At 44.7% G+C, this 16439-nt stretch overlaps 1 long non-coding RNA gene across 1 annotated transcript; it reads right to left on the reverse strand.

Annotated features, from left to right (window-relative positions):
* LOC106509939 lies at nucleotides 2397-5285 on the reverse strand. The gene is made up of 3 exons (XR_001307977.2): nucleotides 4536-5285; nucleotides 4132-4255; nucleotides 2397-3810 (listed from the first exon to the last, which is right to left on the reverse strand). It is a non-coding gene; the product is annotated as an uncharacterized LOC106509939 (long non-coding RNA).

A 16439-nucleotide genomic window follows, 5' to 3' on the forward strand; every position in this document is an offset into this window, starting at 1 on the left:
TATTTCATATAGTTTTTCTTATAAACATGTGTACATTGTAGAAAAGCACTCTGCATGGAGGCAAACTGACTATTTCTAAAAATACTTATGCCAACATTTTTACATATTTCAGTATAAAAATGGAATGGAGCATATTTCTCATTTAACTGAATTTCCTTTAAACTTAACTGGAGTATCTCTTTACCTATAGCAAGAGAGTTTCCCAGTTAAAATTATAATGGTCTGCTGAAAATAAACAATTTTTAGGTACCCATTATCAAGTTTATCATCCATACAGTGCATCTTTGAAAAAGATCGGGGATAATTTTATAAAAAAAAAAACCGTAAGACTTAAAAACACCTTCTTCAGAAGATATCACTGACGCTGTAATAAAGTCAGATATATATTTGATTAAAGAATGTGAATAGCACCAAGAAAAATGATTTTAAATATTCTTACTTTTAATATTAGATAATAAAAATGTAAAGAGATTTTTAATGCTTTCCTTGGAATACATGAACCCTTGATATTTTAAATTTTTAGAAAGATTTTTTCTGAAAATAGTTTCAATATAGAAGTTTTCATAGGTCTACAAATATAATAAAGTCTTTCTTCATATATATTTATGTAAACATATAAGTATGTGTGCTACATATATATGTGGTATTTATATGTATTTGTAGATATGTGTGTATGCTTTTAGAACGCCCTTTGGAATATTTCAGAAACTGGAAAATATGAAATATCGTCTCTTTAGGTGGGAGCTCTCATGGCAGGCAAACCAGATCAAACCTCCACCATAAGTAGCAGTGTCTGGAGGTAAGTTTCCCTTGCCAGAGACATCTCCTTATCTCTCCTCTCTCGCTATCTCACTGTCTACCATCTGTCAATCGTTTATCTTCAGTGTATTTCTCCTTTTGGGGAAATGACTGTATAGTAATGTTTATTATAAAAGTAGTAGAATAAAAGTAACCATTAGTCAAAAAAAAAAAAATACAATTTTTGCTAAAAACAGAAAATGTAACCGAGAAAGAGAGAGACTGTACAGAAGATGACCTGTGTAATAAATTGCTGTGGCTTGATACCCAGGATAAGGAATCACAAATGTCGATAATCTATTGTAAGTATTACTCGGAGATGATTGTGTGATAAAGCAAATGAGTAGTTATGTGATATTCTAATTCTTTCTCTTCTGATCTCATTGAAAATTTGGATTCTCAGCGTGAAAGAGAAGAGGAACTAATGTAAATTGAGAAGTTTAGGTAAAAACTCCAAGTCTGGAATTCGAATCAAACCCATTGGTATGTATTTACTACGCATTTTATTTTAAAAATCACGTCCTAGTCTAGCCCTCTGAAAAGGCATAGATGGAGTCACCCATCCGGCAGTAACGAGCGTTCTTAGTGCCCGGGTTATGGGTTCCAGATACTATTTGCGGTTAAAAGAAACAGGTGATCTTAGAAATGTTCAAGAGGAGCTTTAGGCATATTTCAAATGGGAGGATGAGGGAGCCATCCAATTACCAGGATAGCGGCTAAGGGCCAGAGGACCCAACTGGAAGAGGCTCCCACTGGCCAGAGGTGGGGCATTTGAGCAATAGTAAGGGACATCTGTGGAATGAGACACCCGATATGCTTAAAGCCTTGAGTTTACAGTGACACAAAACAAAATCCATAATAGCTTACATGCTGACAGATGCCAGTGAGTTAACTCATTATTTCAGAATTGAAAAAGGAGAATATAGATAGCACTTATCCTGCCTTTTCTCCATGCCTGGGATCAGTGAATTTACAAAGAGTTGATGGGGGAACGTTTCTCTGTGTAAAACTATTCCAGCTAATATGTGAAGAACAAAGGACAAAATAGATTATCACCATTGTGCAAACTGTGATGGATCCAGGCACTGCACTAGCTGCTTTTACATCATAAAAGAGGCTGTTGGACGTTATGTGTCCACTGGAAGCAGAGCACAGCACTACCTGTGAAGTTGTCTTACCAAAATCATCATGTGTGAATCTGATGAAGCTTTCAGACCAACTGTCACTTACAGAAACCATAGAAGACTGAGGGACACGTTATTGGTCACCATGGGAATGTGGTGTCAAGGTCAAGTCCAGACCTTGAGAACCTCCAGAGGAAAAACAATCTGGTTCCTGCAACGCTAATTTGCCAGGGTGGGGGTTGAAGAGAGAGGTAAATTTATGAGACTTAAACGAGATATCGACCTGGAGTTCCTGCCGTGGCTCAGGGGAAACGAATCTGACCAGTATTCACGAGGACGCAGGTTCCATCCCTGGCATCGCTCAGTGGGTTAAGGATCTGGTGTTGCTGTGAGCTGCAGTATAGATCACAGATGCGGCTCAGATCCTGTGTGGCTGTGGCACAGGCCAGTAGCTGCAGCTCTAATTCGACCCCTAGCCTGGAAACTTCCATACGCCATGGATGCAGCCCTAAAAAGACCAAAAAAAAAAAAAAGAGAGAGAGAGAGAGAGATCAACCAGTTGACATAGGTGAACATCATTTGTGTTCCGATTTAAACAAGTAAATTGCAGATAGATAGATGATAGACAGATAGATGATGATAGATGGATAGATAGAAGATAAATAGAATATAGAGAGATGATTGGTAGCTAGCTAGATCATAGGTGAGACATACAATTGGAAGTGACTATATGATGATATTAAAGAATGCTACTAGTTTTTTTAATATGATAATATTGCTACATTTTTAAAGATGTCGTTACTATCACAATGTATTCTTAGGGAGTACTTGTGGATAAAAATGGGAAAATGCATTTAGACAAATGCTTAAGCCATGATTCTTAACAATGAAAAAAGCATATGAAAACAAAATAGTCCTGCAAAATCAAAATTCTAAGCTTTTCAGGTAAGTTAGTCCAAGATTTTCTAGACAAATCCTGACACTGGAGGGGTTTTCGTATGGTGTCAGCCCTTCGAGAGCAGGTCAGGACTGTGAAAATGCTAAGTGACGATTCAGTAAAAGTCATTCGAATCTGGAATTTTGAACCGCACTTTTTCTGCCTTTGTGCCCGATTAGCTCTAAGTGGCTTCCCTGTGCTGGCGTTCCCTGACTCTAGGCCAAAGACTTGTGGCCTGATGGATGTTAACTAAGGCATGATTGGCGTCTCCCGTCTCCTGCTTTCTCGAACAAAACAAAATGTGATGTTTATTAGTTTTTTCAGTTCTCAGAAATCCTACATAGAAAGTCAGGCTAGTTCGTCCCTTGTCGTGGGTGTAGAAGCCAAGCATCCTAAGACAGCACCACCAAGCCCGGTGCTCTCCTGACCTCTGTTCAGCCAACAGTCCGGGTGCCCACATGGCCCCAGAGAACCATCCCAAACACCCCTTTCTTCCTCCTCACCTAAGGCCCCAAACTCTGGGTCTGATCGAGGCAGGTAACTCACTAAGACCTTTCCTGGTCTAATTCGTTCCTTGTCTTTTTTGGCCGCCCCACAGCATAGGGAGTTCCCGGGCCCAGGGATCAGCTGCAGTTACGACCCACTGCAGCAGCCCTGGATCCTTAGGTTGCTGAAACTTGGCCTCTGTCCCCCAGTGCCGAATAGAAATGCGGAGGCAGAGTTTTGGGTGAAGGAGAACAAAATACCTTTTATTGCTTTGCCAGGCGAAGGAGACCCCAGCAGGCTAATGCCTTAAAGACTGTGTCCCCCTTGCGAAAGAACAGGAGATGGTCTTGCAGTTTGAGACTGGAAAACAGGGCTGCAGATAGAGATCAGGACAGGTGCCAGCTTGCATTCTTCAAAGCGGGTGTTTAGTGGCCCTGGGACTGGTTTTGGTGGTCCTCCTTCTTTCTGGAACGAAGCACCAAATAGTTAACATCTTTTGTTTCTTAGGGGTTTTGGTTCTACAGAAGAGCTCAAACATACTGTCATGTCTATCCTTTGAGGGGAACCAGGACCCTCCCCCAAGGCCGCACTATTGTTTCTAGACTGTTCCTCCCTGGTCTTTGCATCCCCCCCCCGCCTTTCCCTGATGAGCAACTGTTTGAACCTGCCCTTTGGAACTCGGGGAAGGTCATGAAGGCTGAACCTTATTCACGAAAAGCAAGAAGTGGGAGACACAAAGGCTTCCATGCCCAGGAACCCCACAGAGCCCCGCTTGGTTTCACTTACCCCATTGTGCCAGGCTGGGGATCGAACCTGCATCCCAGTGCTGCGGAGACCCCACTGATCCCCTTGCACCACAGCAGGAACTCCTCCTGGCCTGTTCTAATCTTGCTCCTCCCTGAAAGCATCACTGTGAAGAAAGAAATAGTCTAACGAGGAAGAAGATGAAAGAAAGGAGGAACGGAAGAGGGGAGAGAGGAAAGGAGGGGGCGAGGAGGCAAGTTCCAGGCAAAGAGGAAAAGACATTTACAGTTATTGCACGTTTTCAAATACTGGCAAAGACCTGGGACGTGGGTATCGCACCCCTGTTTTATAGATGAAGGGGTTAAAACTCAAGGACAAGCAAGTTGCCAAGAGTTCACCAGCTCTCAGACAGCAGGATTCGAACCCAAACGACCACCCTTACTTACGTCAGCTCTCTGCCTTCTACCGCTAGTTTTATCTGGAACTCAAAACCCAGCTGGTCCCCACATCCCTGCAGCTGGCATCCACATGCTGAGATCATCTGAGTGTGATCGTCACACCCTCTGGGACTGGCATTCTGTTCCGAGTGTCCCTTTCGTGGCTCCCTGGAAACAGCAAGTTCTGTTTTTAGAAAAAGATCTGTCAAAGGCATCGTGTGGCTGGGCTGACAGCAGAGAGAACTTCTGTTGGCTTCCATCTGGGAACCAAGCACTTAAAGACCCGAAGACTTACTGCAACCTTGAAGATTAAAATAAGGAGGCTTTTGCTCTCAAGGTTAATGATTAAAAAGGAAGAGAGAAAGCCAGGCTGCCAGGCAGTGCCATACATCATGGCCCCTGAGGATGGGGACTGAGCCGGTGGGCTCTGCACCTGTTCCCACCCCCTCTGCCCCCCGAGTCCTTCTCCACGTTCATGACTTACATTTACAAGGTGCCTAATCACTTGGTTAAAGCTGCAGATTTGGGGGAAACACCTGTGAACAGAACTATAACAAGCCATCCCTCGCGCCGTGAGATCTAGAAGAGCTTTAAAAACTATTTAGACTTGGCGTTCCCATGGTGGGGACCTCCACCAAGGTCACAGAATGACTGAGTAGCAGGTTAAGAACCAGACTAGTATCCATGAGGATGCAGGTTTAACCCCTCACCTCGCTCAGTGGGCTAAGGATCTGGTGTTGCTGCAAGCCCCAGCGTAGGTAGGTTGAAGATGTGGCTTGGATCCGGTGTTGCTGTGGCGGTGGTGTAGACTTCAGCTGCAGCTCTGATTCAACCCCTAGCCTGGGAACTTCCATGTGCCATGGGTGTGGCCCTAAAAAGGAAAAAAAAAAAAAACTATTTGACCTGATTTAAAATAAAGTTTGTTAAAAGTTTTAAATATTTTACAGATATAAAAACGGAGATTTAGGGAACACGGCGTCATTCCACCAGCAGGTGAGACACAAAGAAGGTCCTTAGGCAGAAATTCCTCTTATTTTGGGGTCAGCCTTTTTTTTTTCTACTTGAGGCTTCAGCTGACTGAGTGAGGGTCACCCGTATTAGGAAGGACCATCTCCTGATGCAAATGTTAAATCTCTTCCCAAAACACGTGCACAGAAATACGCGGAATCATATTCAGCCAAATAATCTGGGCTTCGTCAAGATCACTCATAAAACGAACCACCACAAACATACTCAATACATAACACGTGATGGTCCCTTTCTGCTGCCCACTGGTTGAAAAGACTAACAGTGCACATTCCTGCTTCCGAGGAGTTTGTCGTGGAACCTAGAAGGCCATCACGTGCACAACTACATACAACACAGGTCTTGTTTTGTTTTTTGGTTTTTGGTTTGTTTTTTTTCTTTTTTGTCTTTTTAGGGCCTCGTCCGCACCATATGGAGGTTCCCAGGCTAGGCATCGAATTGGAGCTGTCGTTGCCGGCCTACACCACAGCCACAGCAACGCCAAATCCAAGCCGTGTCTGCAACCTACACCACAGCTCGCGGCAACACCGGATCCTTAACCCACAGAGCGAGGCCATGGATCGAACCTGCGTCCACGCGGATGCTGGTCAGATTCATTTTTGCTGAACCACAACGGGAACTCCAACACGTTCAGTCATGACAGCGTGCTTGCCTTTCAGTGCTCGCTGTGCCAAGTGCACGTGTCTTTTGATCTCCACAACCTATGGCATAGATGTTAATGACACTCCCATTTCACAGATGGGGAAGCTGGCTCAGAGAGACCCCAAGGTCACAGAAGGACTAAGTAGCAGGGCTGGAGTTTGAGCCCAGCGGCCTGACTCTTGAGCCTGAGTCTTTAAGGAAACACTTAGGACCAAGCCAGGCTGCTTCAAAGAACAGAGGAAGGACAGCTGGAGAAGAGGTCACAGGTACTGTGGGGGGCGTGGGGGGCGTGGGGGGGGGCTGGATTGAGCTAGGGAAGAAGGCAGGTATTTTTCTTTTTAATGGCATATTTTTATTCTAGAAGTTTCAAGGATTTATTTCGGGGTTTTCATTTATTCAACAGCTATTCACTGAGGGCCTCCTCTGTGCTGAGCAAAGACTAGACACGAGTATGAAGTGGGACATGGTGGGCTGAGGGCACCTGTCTCATGGGTGCCCTTGTCCTTAATCAGCATTTGCTGAAGGAGGTTCTAAGATGCTGCGTAACCGGATGGCGGCTGAGTTGGCCCACAGGTCGCAGTGTGCCGGCACAAAGAACCCCACTGCCCATCTCTAATATGTCGAGCACATGGAATAACAGGTGCCCAGTGGATGAGGAATGGGTCCAATGGCAGCGAAATACTCCAAGTAATGCAAGGCCAGCAACATAAAATACAACCGCATTAAGCTAAGCAAACTTCTCTCCGTTATTACTTTTTAAGGGAAGGTTAAAAAATCCTCTCATTAAATTTCCTCACACTTAAAAGTGAATGTATAATGACACTAAAATTCCCCCGTGATCCCCTCCTTAATTTTACATTTTGTTTCGTCTCTAAGCTGGATCTTCAGGATGGCGATAATTATCATACCTGTCTTACAGTCGCAGGTGTGAGAATTAAAATTCAGCCAAACTTGTCAAATATTCACCTTTGCGTCTCTGGAGAGCATGCTCAGGGAGTGGTAGGAATCATGGGAGCTGTATGTTTAGGAAGCAAATTAAGCTTGGATCAAGGTGGTCGCTCAGTGAGTAGGGAAGCCCATGACCTGAGATCTGGTTCAAGGACGAGATTCTAGGTTCCCAGGGAGGAATTTCCATACACAGCAGTGAAAGCTGGTTTGACGTGGTTTCCCAAGTAGGAACAGAGACCAGGAAGACATGGCTTGGAGCTCCCACTGTGGTGCAATGGGATCCGTACCATCTCTGGAGCACTGGGACCCAGGTTCCATCTCCAGGGCAGCACCATGGGTTAAGGATCCCGCCATGCTGCAGCTGTGGCGTAGGTCACATCTGTGGCTTGCATCTGATCCCTGACCTGGCAACTCCATATGCAGCGGTGCAGCCAGAAAAGAAAAAAAAAAAGACATGACTTAAGTCCACGTACCAGCACCAGGCTTGATGGTCACAGAAGTGCGTGCATGTAGGCTGCCTGACTCTGCCTCCAGCACTGGGACCAGGCTGGGGACCAGCGTGGAGCTGAAATGACATGTGCGGGTCCGGTGGCCAGCCTTGATTAAAAGGAAGCACGCTGGAATGAGGCAGCAAGTGGGCCCTGAAAAGATTTTCCTCTTGTTTTCCCTCCAGAGACCGAGCCATTTATTTCAAATTGCAAGGTGGCAAATTTAGCTATGAAATGCTCTCCGACTTCAGGGGGATGGAGTGGTTTAGCCTTCCACGAGTAACAGAGCATGCACACAGCTCAGTGAAGGCCCCCACGGCTGGGGATCGTCACCTCGCAAACACCTGCCAAGATGCAGTTTGAAAAGCAAACGTGTCAGCAACAGAAGAGGATGCCACAGGGAGCGGCTCAGTCCCCAAAGCTGGGATTGGCTGAGCCTCGGCAGCTATCACACGTCCACAGAATCTGGGCTTTTCCGAGGACAGTTGAGAACCAGGGCGGAGTGTGACTTTGGTGACTCAGACTTTCTTTGCTTTTAAGCATCACGCTTGCTCTTTCTCCTCTCATGCTTGTAACGTGCACAGCACCTGGAGTGCCTTTCTCCTCACGCCAAAGTCATAACTGCTTGTTTGTTCAACGGCTTGCTTGTTTATTTGCTTACTAATTTATTTCAGCACACATGACAGCTTTTCCATGGAAACTTCCTTCTCTGAGCCTTTGAGTAGAAAATAACCTTTCCCATTTTTGAGCCTCGGGTGATAATATTGACCCCTCGTTTTAAAGCCCATCACAGTCCTGGACAGAAAGGTCTCCACCTGCCCTACCTGGTCCCCCCAGTGTCGTGCCCATTTCTGCTGTACAGCATAGTGACCCAGGCACACATACATACACATCCTTTTTCTCAAGCTGTCTTCCATCATGTTCTATCCCAGGAGACTGGATATAGTTCCCCGTGCTGTCCAGTAGGACCTCATCACTTATCCATTCTAAATGGGATAGGTTGCATCTACCAACCCCAAACTCCTCATCCATCCCACTTCCTCCCCCTCCCCCTCCATTTATTATAACAAGTGAGCTTATATGTTAGGAACCTTTACAGTTTAAATTATGCTTTCACAAAAATCCTATTTTATCTTCATTGAGACTCTGTGAGATAGAACTGTTAAAATTCTCTCTTAAATGACATAACTGCAGTTCAGAGAGGGGAAGCTTTACCCAAGACAGTGGAATTAGTGTAAGAGCAGACCAGGATTAGAAGTGAGGTCACCTGACTCTAAATCCAGGCTCCTTGCCTACAGACAAGAGGATTATAGCTGGCTTATTGGTTGTCTTGAGTGATTATTTGGAGGTAATTACTAAACTAATTTTCTTTAGAAGGATTTCTTTCTTCCAAATTTCTTACTGACCTGTGAAACAATTTGGGGGCTGAGTGCTCTCCCTGATATTCCATGTCTGTTATTCTGTTCTCCACTCCATCTGATGCTGTACGAAGGGAGAACCTACTGTGCTTTAAAATTCTTCATCCCGTTGAACCTCCACAAAGCCTCTGTGAGGTTAGTGCAGCAAGTTGTTTGATTTTCGTCTAAAAGAGGAAGAAACTGGAACCAAGACAGGCTGAAACAGTTGCTCCAAAGATGCACAATTAGGTAATGAGAGAATCAAGGCCATAACAATGCACTCCTTGTCCCATCCTCAAACCGAAACTCAGTTCAGAATCTTTTCATTTCTGGTGGTTATTAGGAGAATTCTCTGTTCATAGACTTCTCACCCTACACAGCAACCACCAGAGTGATCCATTCCAAATTTAAAATGTGCACAGGGGGCATATATCTGGACAAAACGTTCCTTAAAAAAGACACATGCACCTGCCTGTTCATTGCAGCTCTATTCACAATAGCCAAGACATGGACACAACCCAAATGTCCATCAACAGATGATTGGATTAGGAAGATGTGGTATATATACACAATGGAATACTACTCAGCCATAAAAAAAACCCCACAAAATAATGCCATTTGCAGCAACATGGATGGAACTAGAGACTCTCATACTAGTGAAGTAAGTCAGAAAGAGAAAGACAAATACCGTATGATATCACTTATATCTGGAATATAATATACAGCACAAATGAACGTTTCCACAGAAAAGAAAATCATGGACTTGGAGAACAGACTTGTGGTTGCCCAAGGGGCGGGGGAGGGAGTGGGATGGACTGCGAATCTGGGGTTAATAGATGCAGAGGATTGCCTTTGGAATGGATGAGCAATGAGATCCTGCTGTATAGCACTGGGAACTATGTCTAGTCACTTGTGATGGAGCATGACAATGTGAGAAAAAAGAATGTGTACATGTACGTGTAACTGGGTCACCATGCTGTACAGTAGAAAAACAATTGTATTGGGGAAATAACAATTTAAAAAATTAAAAAATAAAATGTTCATGAGGGTTCCTGTTGTGGCTCAGCAGCTTAAGAAACTGGCATAATGTCCATGAGGATGTGGTTCCATCCCTGGCCTCACTCAGGGGGTAAAGGGCTGGGTGTTGCCACAAGCTGCAGCTTAGGTCTCAGATGCAGCTGTGGCTGTGGCGTAGGCTGCAGCTGCAGTTCTGATTCAACACCTAGCCCAGGAACTTTCCATATGCTGCAGGTACAGCTATAAAAAGACAGGAAAAATGTCCATAGAAGAAAAGACCCACACATTCAAACTTATAAAAAAATAACCAACTCTCTGTGGCAAACTGTTATATACATGGTGGCTAAACAGTCAGCGTCCAGTGTTTTATTGGGGTTCCATTGCGTGGGCTGACAGAGTAAGTCGCTGGCCGTGAGGCTGACCTCAGGCTCCAGTCTTTCCCCTTTTCTCAGCTCAGGCTGATAATCGTGTAGCTCAAAGCCCTAACCCTCTAATCACAATTTTGTTGTAGTAAAGGTAATTGATTATTAATCAATTTATTCTTTGCGAATTACCTCTCGTCTAAAAAACAATTTCCTATTCTAGTATCACAAAGACATTTTTCTGTATCCTCTTCTGCTCTTTTCATCATTGATCCAATTGGAATTTATTTTTCATTTGTTTTTTTGAGCCTCAGCATCCTCCTCTGTGAAATTAGTGGATTAGATCAGTTAATCTTTAAGATTCTTTCCATCCTTAAATTTAGTGATAAAAAACCTAGCTTTTACATAGACTTTCTTTTATTTATTTATTTATTTATTTATTTATTTATTTATTTATTTATTTATTTTTATTTTTTCCACTGTACTGCATGGGGACCAAGTTACACACACATGTATACATACTTTTTCCTCCCATTGTTGTGTTGCGATATACAAGTATCTAGACATAGTTCTCAATGCTACACAGCAGGATCTCATTGTAAGTCCATTCCAAGAGCAATAGTTTGCATCCATTAACCCCAAGCTCCCGATCCCTCCCACTCCCTCCCTCTCCCCCCAGGCAGCCACAAGTCTATTTTCCAAGTCCATGATTTTCTTTTCTGTGGAAACGTTCATTTGTGCTGCATGTTAGATTCCAATTATAAGTGATATATGGTTTTTGTCTTTCTCTTTCTGACTTACTTCACTAGTATGAGAGTCTCTAGTTCCATCCATGTTGCTGCAAATGGCATTATTTTGTGGGGGTTTTTTTATGGCTGAGTAGTATTCCATTGTGTATATATACCACATCTTCCTAATCCAATCATCTGTTGATGGACATTTGGGTTGTGTCCATGTCTTGGCTATTGTGAATAGAGCTGCAATGAACAGGCAGGTGCGTGTGTCTTTTTTAAGGAACGTTTTGTCCAGGTATATGCCCAAGAGTGGGACTGCGGGGTCATATGGAAGTTCTATGTATAGATTTCTAAGGTACCTCCATACTGTTCTCCACAGTGGCTGTACCAGCTGACATTCCCACCAACAGTTACATAGACTTTCTATGTGCTAGGACTTGTTCTGAGAACTTTACATGTATTGCTTCATTGAAATCCATTTTTTTCACTCTTTTACAGGCACAGCGAGGTTGAACACACAAGTTAATGTTAAACAGCTATTAAGTGACAGAGATGGATTTGAGGCTAAGGTTTGCTCGTAAGTGCCTCATTATGTTCTTCCTCTAAACAGTAACACTATATGCTTCAACCTTCTCGTCGCCTTTATTCTACTTCAGTTCTGAAGGGTTTAGCAAGATCAGGCATAGAAGAGTTTTAATGCAGCTTTGTTGAATTTAAGTGAAAATAAATCTTCACGTCTCTTCTTTTCTTCTTGATGTTTACAGCCCTCACGGGTAATGCTCAGCTCTGAGTCCAACACCAGATATCTTCGGATATGTTCAGTTCATAAGGAAACACTGGCGGCTTAGCCCTGGAGACTCTAGGTCCATAGTCACATATCCAGCAGGCGATGTGTCTTTTCTTACAGCTCAGAAACTCCGATGGATCTGCCTGGCTTTCTTGTCCATGGATGGGTTTTCCTATTAGCACTCGCTCTTCAGCACCTAGACTCTGCGGTCTGTGGACAGAGAGGCGATGTATTGACTGAACGCCCCAGGAACTAGGCGAATAACAATAAGTGTCCCCAAAGATGTGGATATCGGGTTCCCTCGCATCATGTTTAAATTCTACCCCAAACCGGAAAATGGCCAGCGTCCTTGGCCCCAGAGACCTGTCTCCTTCCGTTCCCTGCCCTCTCTGCTCCCCAGGTAAATGCATTGAGCTCCTCTCCTTCCTCTCTGACGAGGTCCCAGCAGAGCCAGCCTGAGGGGGGGTTGGGGGAGGAGAGAAAGGTGACCCTTAGCCACAGTGGCAGCTTCACCTGCCAGTGGTTTCGTGTTTCCTACACGGAGCTGAGGTTCAGGTTCACTGTCTCATTTACTCCTGAGGGGAGGATTATTGTCTGCACTTTACAGGGACAACACCGAGGCCGAGAAAGTATTACCAGCCCAGAGCTAACAAACTACAGCTCCGGTGGAGGAAAGCCGGGATTTCTTCCCGTTCACATCTGTTTGACTTCCAAACCTGCTTCTCTTTCTTTCTCATTCTCATTATTGCTGTTGTGAGGAGGAGGAGGAGGAGGAATGCTGCCTAAGAGTCAGCTCTTTGTAGTGGAACTTGTGCATGCCTCAAGCTAGAAAGAAAATCAAAAGGATGCAACGTGTTTCCGTGTCAGTGCAAACATATTTGGGGGGAGAGGCTGGTCCTTGGTTGCCTTCTTTCACCAGTACTTGGAAAGTCTCAACTGAAGAAAGAATATGGGGAGTTCCTGTTGTGGCTCAGTGGGTTAAGAACCCCGCTGGGGATGCGGGCTCGATCCCTGGCCCCTCTCAGTGGGTTAAGGATCTGTCATTGCTACAAGCTTCAGCAAAGATCACAGATGTGGCTCAGATCCAGCATTGTTGTGGCTGTGGCTGTGGCCAGCAGCTGTAACTCCAATTCGACCTCTAGCCCAGGAGCTTCCATATGCTGCAAGTGCAGCCCTACAAAGAAAAAAGGGAAGAAGAGGAAAAAAAAAAAAAAAAGCCCATGGGCTTTAAATCAGGGAGACAGGGCTGGGGCAAAGCACTTCAACCCCTGAGCCTCGGTTTCCCCATCATAAAAAAAGGGGTGTAGCATCAAAAAAGGCGTTGTATATATACAGCATCTGATGGATAAGACAGGAGCCCAGGGGGTGGCATAGTTAAACTCTGATTACCCAGAATCAGACAGGCTTGGTTCCAGTTCTGCTGTTTACTTGCTGTGCGATGACCTTGGGCCACTCCTTAACCTCTTTATGTCTCAGTTTCCTCTTCTGCGAACTGGGGGGAAATTAGAGCACAGCCGTCACAGGGTACTTAGGAGTACAGAGCCGTGCCCCTCTCACACCAGTCCCTGTAGGATGCTTTTCATCCTACAGCAAGTGCTTGCAAGCAGTGGCTGCCTTCCTTGCCCACGTAGGAAATGTCCAGTAGGCACTGTCTGGTCCACACACCCGGTGCCTGGGGTATCCTCTGGGTGCTGGGTGTGCTGGAATCCTTCTTGGTCCCAGCAGTTGGTCCCTCCTCCCAGAGCTGGCAGGGGTCTGAAAAGGTACACAATTAACCCTTCCCTGCCTGGATTGGATGTACACTCAACCACCTAATTCCCAGCTCCTTGCGGGTCATTAACTGTTTAATGTGTTTGAGGGATGTCTCTTAACCTTGCACCTCATTAGAACGAGTGATTTTGTGAGGCAATAAACCAGCCTTGCCTCTAATGGAACCAGATTCCAGCACCTTTTTTTTTTTTTCTAAGAGCCTTATAAAGAAAGCTATTACAGGTTTGGAAAGATTGATTTTATTTAAAACCGAATATGTATGAGAGCAGCCAGAGTGGTTATGACATAAATTACTTTGATATATTGAGTGCAAAAGCAAATGCAATTTCTTTTCTCCCTTTTAGCTTTCTGTGTTCGGCAGAGGGGTGGTGATTTATCTTCTTCCCCGTTTCGATCTGACGTAGGTTGCTTTTAACTCAAGGGAAGAAGGACAGATGGCTTGTGTTGGAGGGACTTGCAGGAGGAGAACAGGAAAGAAAAACAAAAGAAAGAAGACCTCTCCTTCAATCTCTGGGTCCTCAAGTGATTGTGCTTGTTCCCCGCCCCCCTGCCCCCCCCCCCCCCGCCACCCCCTGGGGAGAAAATTAAAGCAAACAGAAGAAACATCTCAAATGGAAATCAATAAGCTGTTTACTATGTCATTATCTTAAGCTCAATTTTTACATAACAAACCATAATTACATATGATAAATATCAAACCTCCTCACTGAGAAACACAGAGAATATATTCCATTATAATCGAATTTTCACTTCTTTTTCCAGGTTCTTTGGATCCTCTCTTGGATATTAGTTCCAGGAAAGAAGAAATAGGCAGTCAGGTTCATTTTCTGATGTCACAGCTCTCACGACCCCTGTTCCTCTTTTGAGAAAATTACTCTTCTTTGCTCATGTTGATACCAAACATTTTCTTTAGGGCTCTGCCTGTGGCTCCTTGGTGCTGGAGAGGGTCTGCTCTCACCCGTGTGCTCTGCCAATGTTGACTTTCTGGCTTGAATCCTGAATGCAAAACTTGGAAGTTCCGGATTAAATAAAGCTTAAGATGTCTTATTGTTGAGGCTTCTCGGAGCTTTTAATGTGTAACCGTGCGTCACACATCTTGGAGATGCTCGGCTTCCCCAACGTTTAGCAAAGGACGCTTTCTACAGAGCGTCTCCAAGTAATCCCATTCTGTTAAACGTATTGGAGAGGGTTTACCAGGCCTTTCCCAGGAGCATCTTCCTTGCTCATCTAAACTTACCTCTTCTGTCTGCTCTGCATCCCACTCTGAGTTATGACGGCACAGAATTCATCACCACCTCTGAACATATTCTGCTGCCGCCCCCCTCCCCAACCCCCCGGCCTCACGCAGCACACACAAGTTTCTCCTCTTCAAAAGCCATTTCTCCTCCTCCTGCCCCTGGCACATTCCGACATCTTTGAGAACCAGTTGGGTGGTCCCCTCTTCAGGGGCCTCCCCAGGCAGAGTTATGGAGACCTTCTGGGAAGTCGGTGATGCCTACAGAGACGGCTTAGCACACGTACGTGTGTGACAGCCTGGCCTTGACTGTGAGCATCACTGGGCTTTTGAAACCTTGGTTCAATAGCGTGTTCAAAACCAAACCAAACCAAAGGCCTTCAGGCAGTGAGAATACCTCCCTGAGATTGGAAAACCTTCTGGAAAGCCGCTGAATTGAAAGGTGTTTCGGAGGAACGATAGGTGGCCAGGACGCTGTCCAGAGAGAAGGCTGAATGGGCTTCTTCTCAAAGGCCCTTTGTTCGGCTGGATGGAGTTTGCTGGTTTGGGGTGAAAGCTGAATTGCTCAAGGTGGGAGGAGCTGGGACCCGTCTTCAAATCAACCCTCCCCAGACTGTCCTTCGCTTGAAAGTTAAGCTTTGCTGATGTGTATCCGTGTCCATTGCTGCTCCGCAGGTGCACCCTTAAGGAGGAGAGTGAGACGCTCAGGTGTTTCTGGCACCTCCCATTGACAGAAGCCAATTGACAAAGGGATCTAGGCCATGCGGTCTGCAGAGATAAAGCCCCGAGGGCACAGAGCAGCCCCCCCAAAAAGGGAAGAGAAAGTATAAAGCAACGGTGGATTGAAAAGTGGAGGAGCAACCTGCCATTCTTAGAGGTTTATTCATTTCCATTCCTACAGCAATATATAAAATGTTGATTAAGCTATTGCCTCTCCAACATAGTGTGTCTGCCAAGTATGTTTTCCCCATCATCTCATAGCTGGAAAATATGACACTATACTTTTAATAGCTTTTCTCTTTTGATACGTCAGTCGATGTTTTAAGACCTATTTACATTTTTCTTCTCTGAAAATCAGGAATTTCACATCCTTTGCCTGTATGTTCCATTGAAGGGCCTTTTCCCCCTTCGTTTCTGAGCTTAACTGTACTTATTCTCAGTTTATATTTTTGTTTTTGCAATGTTTATATTTTTTTCCATGCAGACCTGTTTTTGTGTTCAGTTTATCACACTTCCAGAGAGTGTGGGTTTTATGCCATACTTATGCCTTCTGTATGTTGAGATCTTATATGTATATTTTTTCTAGTAAGTGCATGATTTAAAAATTAAGTCTGTGGCTTATCAAGTTAAGTATCCTGTATTGTCACTGCAGTGGCTTGGGTGGCACGAGTTCGATCCTTGACCCACACATGCCGTGGGTGAGGCCACAGGACAAAAAAACAGTCCTTGAATCCTCAGCAATTTCTGTAAGTATAAGGGTTGAGATACTCCCCTCCAAATCACCACTG

The sequence above is a fragment of the Sus scrofa genome, chromosome 4 (genome assembly GCF_000003025.6).
Source record: "Sus scrofa isolate TJ Tabasco breed Duroc chromosome 4, Sscrofa11.1, whole genome shotgun sequence".
Lineage (NCBI taxonomy): Eukaryota > Metazoa > Chordata > Mammalia > Artiodactyla > Suidae > Sus > Sus scrofa.